Consider the following 9,178-nt stretch of genomic DNA (forward strand, 5'->3'; position numbering starts at 1 on the left):
GTTTTGATTGTTTCCTATGAGTCTATGGGACACTGACTTCAACTCTATGTAATGGCTCTTATTTTTCTTTTCTGAAATTGCCTATGCATTGGAGTTCTATGAAGTGCTCCTCAATGCTCATCTTCCATTAAGTAAAAATCGTTAATTGGTCGTGTTTACTACTGCAGAGACACTGATACAGAAACTAGTCTATATGCTAATGAAAATGGAGTAGAACTATGGAAACTACCTTATAGACACCATTTCCACAGTTTATGTGTAGACAAATGGCTAAGGATCAAGGCGATTTGCCCTCTCTGCAAATTCAATATTCTCAAAAATGGTGAACATAGTGGTAGTGAACAAGTGTGAGGATGAGAACTTTTTTTGCTGCTCAGTCTTTGTGAATGTGATGAGCTAATCATCAACATCATTACCACCTGTTTTCTTCTTTGACCATTACAGAGGAACGAGACTTAGTTGCAATTCTTGTCTTTTTTGGATATAATATTTGTTAATGACCAAAGGGTTAGTAGCATATAATTAAGATTACCATCAACAATTTTTATGAACTCTCTTAATTATTACTAGAATTGTTGATGGTTTATGGATAACAAAGACAAATCATTTTTTGCAAATAAACCTGCAGATGCAGGCAAATTTATCGGTTTCAGAACACCCGCCTTCTCCTGCCTTAAATTTTGAAGTACACTCAGCATCACACGGCAAAGTTTCACAGCCTTCGGTTGGTGTTGTAAGAGCTTTTTGACACACTTTCTCTCCTCCTTAGCCTTGTGTTTCCTTGGGCACCATCCCTGATATAAAACAAAAATTAATACATAATTTCAAAATTTTAATAAAAAATAAACAAGTGATGAACACAAAAAAATTATGAGTAAAAGAGAAAAAAAATGTGAAAATATATTTCATATGTATGTTATATGTGTAAAGCTAACCTAGAACAAGGATTGCTATGAATATAGCAAGAAATATGGTTTTAGTCATGTTAGATAATATAATAAAATGAAAACTTCAAAGTAAAATGATAATGACTAATGTGTATAATGATAATATACACTCAAATATTATATATATAACCAACCAGTTACAAAATCTAAATATAAAATTAACTAGTAATTCAGTAGATATTTTAAACGGAAAGAGATCTAGGAAAACAAATAAGAAAATACCTAAAAAATATTTAAAAGTAAAAACAATCTTATTATATAAAGCTTGGTTCTCAAAGTTAGTAACTCACTAGATCATGACAAATGTTAGTTTTAACGATCAGATACCAAAGTTAAAAACTCACCAGATCGTGACATGTGTCAGTTTTAACGATTACATATACAAGTTAGTAACTCATCAGATCGTGACACGTGTCAATTTTAACGATCAGAAATCACATATCAAATTTAGTAAGTCATCACATCATGACACATATCAATTTTAACGATCAGAAATCACAGTTTTCAAGCTTGGTAAAATGATGCATAAGATAATTGTAATCTTATTATATTAAAAAAAGTTGTTAATCCTAAAAGGAAAAGGATTGTAAAATACACTCCTCTATATAAGCAAATAGATGATGACATATTTTTCACCAAACAAAATAATTTCGACTAGCTTTGTTTTTCTTGGTAAAATTTTCTTCTTTGTTTTTATTAACCTTTTGTTTGACAAATCAATACATCATCGTTCTTAAATAATTCTCGAAGGCAATTTGTTTGTTGTCTAATTGATAGAATCCTAGGTGAGGATCTATGCCCAATGACACACTTTGCAAGGTCTTGAAGAGGGATGGACAGAATGATGATGATGGATGGGTGGAAGTTGCAATAGAATGGAGAGATGAACAGCAAAGAAGGTGAAGAGGTGGAATTGCAGCGGATTGAAGGGGAAGAACGAAGTGTACTTCTAAGAGAGATGGAGATCTTTTAGACTACAGGCTTGATTACAACTTAGATATGACACACTAAGAAGTAAACAAGTTGAAAAGATACTACACACTTCTCAGATCAAACAAGTAAAAAGAAGGTTTTTGATTAAAATGTTTGATGATTTGCAAAAGAGAAATACATGATGTTTAAATAGAGAAGGGGGGACGAAGGAGAAGAGGAGAGAAGAGAAGAGCATGCAAGAGGTCGAGCACATGCAAGAGTCCACACTCATGCAAGCTCATGCACAATGTCTTGGAAATTACAAAAGCAATAAATGCAAAAGAGATAGAGAAAATGGGCCAAGGCTTGTAATTGGCCTTGGACCACGACTTGGGCTGGCAAAGGGGTCTTGAAAATGTTACTTAGGCCTCATTAAAAACCTTGTCAAGAAAACCCAATGGGACAAAACTTGACAAGGGAAAAAGAGTGCATAAGCAACACTTAACCCTTTACCGAGTACCTTGAGCTGTGAGCATCGTCCAAGTGGTTTGAGCCACGTCTCCCTGCTTCTTGTCCAACTCCTTGATTAGTCCATTGATAGCTTGGTTGAACCTCCTGGATCTTGACCTTGTTAGAGGACCCGCCGGAACTATCAATGCTTCCTCCGGTACAAGCTGCTCCTCCAATGCTTCCTCCGGTACAAGCTGCTCCTCCGGTGCTTCCTCTGGTTCAAACTGCTCCTCCAATGCTTCTTCTTGTTCAAGCTGCTCCTCATGTCCATGTTCTTTGGTTGAGCTGTCCATGGTCTCATCATCCTCTCCCAGTTGAAAAGGATTTGACCTCAAATCCGAATTATCTGCACAATAAGGAAGAAGATCAGAAACATTGAAACTGCCATTAACTTTGTACTTACCTTGGAGGTCGAGTTGGTAAGCATTGTTGTTGATTCTTTTGAGAACTTTGAATGGTCCATCAATTCTTGGCATTAGTTTGGATGCTCGCTCCTCCGGGAAACGCTCCTTCCTAAGATGAACCCACACTTGATCACCCTCATTGAAGATGACCTCTTTACGCCCTTTGTTCGCATACTTCTCATAAAGCTTCGTCCGGGCCTCAAGATTCTCCTTGGCCTTTTGGTGAACCTGTTTAACTAAAAATCGGCCTTCTTCTTGTCATCAAGACTTGATCTCTCACTCAAAGGTAAAGGAATTAGATCCAAAGGAGATGTGAGGTTGAACCCATAAACGATTTCAAAAGGAGAAAACTTAGTCGCGAAATGCGTTGAATGATTATAAGAAAATTCAATATGCAGTAAGCAATCTTCCCAAGTCTTAAGATCCTTTTTAATGAGCACACGCAATAGTGTAGACAAGGTTCGATTAACAACTTCAGTTTGACCATCGGTTTGTGGATGACATGTGGTAGAGAAAAGCAATCTAGTTCCTAACTTAGACCACAAAGTTTTCCAAAAATAACTAAGGAACTCAGTGTCACGATCAGAAACTATGGTCTTAGGTATGCTATGCAAACGAACAACGTCCCTAAAGAACAAGCTAGCAACATGAGATGCATCATCAGTTTTATGACATGGAATAAAATGCGCCATTTTAGAAAAGCGATCAACCACCACAAAAATAGAATCCTTACCAGCCCTAGTCCTAGGCAATCCAACCATAAAATCTATAGATATATCAGCCCAAGGATGCAAAGGAATAGGTAAAGGGGTATACAAACCGTGGGATTGAACCTTAGCCTTAGCTTGCTTACAAGTTGCGCAGCGTTCACATAGTCACACCATTCACATAGTCGTCCAATGAAAGTGTTCTTGCATCACCTTATATGTCTTAGCAACTCCAAAGTGTCCCGTTAACCCACCTCCATGAGCTTCCCTTAGAAACAATTATCGCAAATAAGAGTGAGGCACACAAAGTCTATTTTCAAAGAACAAATAACCCTCATGCCGATAATATTTTCCAAAGGCAAACTTCTCACAAGACTGAAATATTTTGCTAAAATCAGAATCATTAGCATACAAATCCTTTATCTGCTCAAAACCCAACAATCTTGCATCCAAAGAAGTAAGCAAAACATACCTGCGAGATAATGCATCGGCTACAACATTATCTTTACATTTTTTGTACTTGATCACATATGGGAAAGTTTCTATGAATTCGACCCACTGCGCATGACGTTTATTGAGCTTTTTTTGACCCTTTAAATTCTTGAGAGACTCGTGGTCAATATGAATGACGAACTCCTTTGGCCATAGATAGTGCTGCCATGTTTGTAGTGCTAGGACCAATGCGTAAAGCTCCTTGTCGTAGGTCGGATAGTTGAGTGTCGCTCCTCCTAGCTTTTCACTGAAGAATGCTATGGGCTTATGATCCTGCGTCAAAACAGCTCCAATACCTATCCCGGAGGCATCACACTCAATCTCAGAAGTTTTCATAAAATTGGGAAGGATTAAAACAGGAGAGTTAGTAAGCTTCTCTTTCAAAGCCTGGAAGGCGTTTTATTGTGCAACTTCCCATTTGAATCCAACGTCCTTTTTAATGACTTCCGTAAGCGGGGCGGCAATGGTACTGAAGTCTTTGACAAACCGTCGATAGAATCCTGCTAAACCGTGAAAACTCCTCACCTCGCTTATATTTGTATAACTTGGCCATTCTTTAATTGCCTTGACTTTCTCCTCATCAACCTTGATTCCATCTGCACTCACAACAAAGCCTAGGAAAACAAGATTATCTGTGCAAAAGGTGCACTTCTTAAAGTTCGCATAAAGTTTTTCCTTCCGAAGCAAATCTAAAAAACGTTTAAGATGCATGACATGATCCTCCAAATTTTTGCTGTAAACCAAGATGTCATCAAAATAAACCACAACAAATATCCCAATATGCTTCCTAAGGACATGATTCATCAATCTCATGAAAGTACTAGGCACATTAGTTAACCCAAACGGCATGACTAACCATTCATATAACCCTTGTTTTTTTGAAAAGATGCTAGAACCATGCAATTCATCAAGCATATCATCTAATCTAGGGATAGGATGGCGATACTTAACCGTAATATTGTTGATGGCTCGACAGTCCACACACATTCGCCAACTCCCATCTTCCTTAGGTACTAGCAACACTGGAACGACACATGAACTCATGCTTTCTCTAATATGTCCTTTGTCCATAAGCTCGTTCACTTGTCTTTCGAGTTCCTTGGTTTCGATTTGGTTGGTGCGATAAGCTGGTCGGCTTGGTAGAGCGGCTCCCGGCACAAAGTCGATTTGATGCTCGATCCCTCGGATTGGTGGTGAACCAATGGGATTGTCCTCCGGAAACACATCTTTATATTCTTGCAAAACCAACTCAATATTACTCGGTAGCACTGGTTCGGGGTTAGTTGAACAAGCAAGAGTTTCTTTGTAAACAAATAGTAAACTATTGTGACTTACCTTGTTTTTACCCTTGGTATCAATTGGTTCGGTTGTTTTGAGGGTCCGTTGTTTCATGCTAAGCTGGTCTAGGTAGACTTCATGCGGCGTCATTGGAATGAGAGTCGTTTTACGGCCATTGTGTTCGAAGGTGTGTCGATTGGTGAAGCCATCGTGGACAACTTGTCGGTCTGATTGCCATGGACGTCCATCGGTAGTATGTCGCACATGACCTCGTCTTGATACTTACCTATTGAAAGCGGCACCTTGACGGACATCTCACCTTTTTCGTTAAGCCATTGGAGCTCATATGGTTTTGGATGTTTAAGCACTTCTAATCCAAGCTTCTCCACCATATTCCTGCTCGCAACATTAACTAGTACAACTACCACCATCAATAATCAAACTACATACCTTATCTTTGACCAAGCATCGCGTATGAAACAAGTTTTCCCTTTTTGCTTGCTCCTCAACCTTAGTTAGAACACTCAAAGATCTTTTAGCAACAAGCAGCTCTCCTTTAGCAGGATCTTCCAAACCCTCTTCCAATGAGTCATTTTCTGAATGCTCATATGCAGATTCTACCTCGCCATTGTCTTTAAGGACCATGATTCTTTTGTTGGAACAGTCTCTTGCATAATGCCCAAGTCCTTGACACTTAAAACATCGAATATCCCTTGCCCTGGTGTTCACCTCCTTACCCTTACCTTTCGGGTCTGCTTCTATCGGTTTTGGCTTGACGAATGGCTTGTAGTCCTTTTGGTAGCCGAGCTTGTCCTCCTTTTGATAACTTGATTTTCCTGAGCTGTAGCTGGTCTTGGCGGTGCTGTAGCTGGATCGGAAATTCTTCCTCTTGATTTGCTGTTCGAACATGACTGCTTTGTGAAGCATTTACTCAAGTTCCACATAGTGTTGGGTTTCTAGAAGGTCTTAGATTTCTCGGTTAAGACCTCCCATGAATCGTGACATCACAGCTTCTCCATCTTCATGAATATCGGCTCTTACCATAAGGGTTTCCATTTCCTTGAAGTATTCTTCGACAGACTTGCTTCCTTGAACCAAATTCCTCAAATGCTGATCAAGATCACGGTGATAGTAACTCGGCACAAATCTTCTTCGCATGACCGCTTTCAGCTGGTTCCATGTTTCGATCGGTGTATCTCTGGTACGTCTACGGCTGGTAACTAGCTGATCCCACCAACTTAAAGCATAGTCGTAGAACTCAGTAGCAACAACTTTAACCTTGTTGACCTCGGTGACCTCTTGACAAACAAAGACTAACTCAGTTTTCTGCTCCCACTCCAAGTATGTATCCGGGTTGCTGGTTCCATGGAAGGCATGAATCTTGAACTTTAAACCTCCCAAAGGATCTCTAGGTTGCGGTCTGTCTCGTCGTCGTCTACGTTGACTGCTGTGAGAGGAGGCGTGACTGTAGTACTCTCTTGTCTCATCGTTTGGCCTTGGAAACTCCTGGTTCTGCCTTTGATGCTGATTTGCTTCTGGGTTGGTTTGATTCAAGTGAAGAGCGCCAAGTTTTGCATCAATTTCTGTGACAGATTTTAAGGATCCTCCTTTCAGGACTAGATGCAGAAGACTCTTCCTCTTCCGGCGTCACCATGGTACCTGAAAAGAAAACAAAGATCCACAAGTATATAGTTCCAAAAAACACGCAAATGGAAACAGATCTGGGAAAAATATGAAAACGAAATCAAAAATTTTCAAAACTACTTTTAAAAATACTAGCCTCTTTTCTGGTTCGAAAACAATTGATTTTGTAATTTTGGAACGAGTAAAACATTTTATAAAACTCTCGCAAGATAAACGACATATCTGAAAAAAATAAAAAGTGACGATTGGAATCTCAAAACCTGGTTGCAAAGTGGCTCTGATTCTACATGATAGAATCCTAGGTGAGGATCTATGCCCAAGGACACACTTTTCAAGGTCTTGAAGAGGGATGAACGGAATGATGATGATTAATGGGTGGAAGTTGCAGCAAAATGGAGAGATGAACGGCGGAGAAGGTGAAGAGGTGGAATTGCAGCGGATTGAAGGGGAAGAACGAAGTGTACTTCTAAGAGAGATGGAGATCTCTTAGCCTACAGGCTTGATTACAACTTAGATATGACACACTAAGAAGTAAACAAGTTGAGAAGATACTACACACTTCTTAGATCAAACAAGTAAAAAGAAGGTTTTTGATTAAAATGTTTGATGATTTGCAAAAGAGAAATACATGGTGTTTAAATAGAGAAGGGGGGGGACGAAGGAGAAGAGGAGAGAAGAGAAGAGCATGCAAGAGGTCGAGCACATGCAAGAGTCCACACTCATGCAAGCTCATGCACAATGTCTTGGAAATTACAAAAGCAATAAATGCAAAAGAGATAGTGAAAATGAGCCAAGTCTTGTAATTGGCCTTGGACCACGACTTGGGCTAGCAAAAGGGTCTTGAAAATGTTACTTAGGCCTCATTAAAAACCTTGTCAAGAAAACCCAATGGGACAAAACTTGACAAGGGAAAAATAGTGCATAAGCAACACTTAAACCTTTACTGAGCACCTTGAGCTGTGAGCATCGTCCAAGTGGTTTGAGCCACGTCTCCCTGCTTCTTATCCAGCTCCTTGATTAGTCCATTGATATCTTGGTTGAACCTCCTGAATCTTGACCTTGTTAGAGGACCCGCCGAAACGATCAGTGCTTCCTCCGGTACAAGCAGCTCCTCCGGTGCTTCCTCTGGTTCAAGCTGCTCCTGCAATGCTTCTTCTGGTTCAATCTGCTCCTCATGTCCATGTTTTTTGGTTGAGCTGTCCATGGTCTCATCACTAATCGAATCAACTATATAAAAAGATTCCTAGATATTACCACGTGTTTTCGTCATTGTTTCTTTGAATTTTGTTTCGTTTCTCAATTTCATAATGCATACTACGCAATCTTTGACTTTGAGGTGTTAACAAAATTTCTTATGCATAATAACTAAGGTTTTTGGAATTAACAAATTTCTCACGGTGTTATTATTATTTCTATTAATTTGAAGGACAGGTAGGATAAAAAAAGATGAATACACAAATGCAAAATAATAACAGAGACTATATAACACTAGATCAACTAAACAGAAAGCGTTCTTATCGTCGAACGATAGTACTTCTTACAAGAAAGTGGGAAGCAAAATTTTTTTAGAAAAATAATGAGCTCATTGGAATAAATTTTCTCATAAGATAGAAAAGGGATTAAGGAAAATATACAGAAAATTATTAATTCTAAAAAATGTAAATACTCACTTCTATATAAACATAGATCGTCTCATATTATTCATCTAACAAAATAATTTATTTAAATATATTACTTTCAACTTTGTTTTATTGGTCAAACTTTTTTAATGGAAAGACAAACTTTCCTTATTTTTCAAAACCAAAATATACTCCTACTTTCTACCTTTTAAGTTTGGAATAGGTAAGATTAATATGTTGACCCAACAAAAAATGGAAGATTCATATATGCATCTTCTTTTTCTAATGCTGTTTTTAAAAAAAAATTGTAGTAGTTTTGATTGTTTTATTTAGTTTATATTTTCATCTTTGAATTATTTGAGATTCTTATATTACCGTGCTTATAATTTTTTATTATTTCATTAATTATATCAAATTAATTTTCTTCTAATTTCTCAATCTTGATTGATTGGTCATAGACCATTTTTTGTGCAAACATAATTGTTACCATTCGTTCAATCTCAAAAGGTGATAAAGACGAGAAGGTTATCAACCTAATGGTTGGATAAAATAAGCTAACCAAACACAAACCTACAACAAACATAAATAGATTGGAAAAGATAAATCGTTGTTGATAGATCTATAGGAGCTCGGAGACAGAAGCTACGTCATGGTATGTCAAAGAA

Source organism: Camelina sativa, chromosome 13 (assembly GCF_000633955.1).
Source record: "Camelina sativa cultivar DH55 chromosome 13, Cs, whole genome shotgun sequence".
NCBI classification, from domain to species: Eukaryota; Viridiplantae; Streptophyta; class Magnoliopsida; order Brassicales; family Brassicaceae; genus Camelina; species Camelina sativa.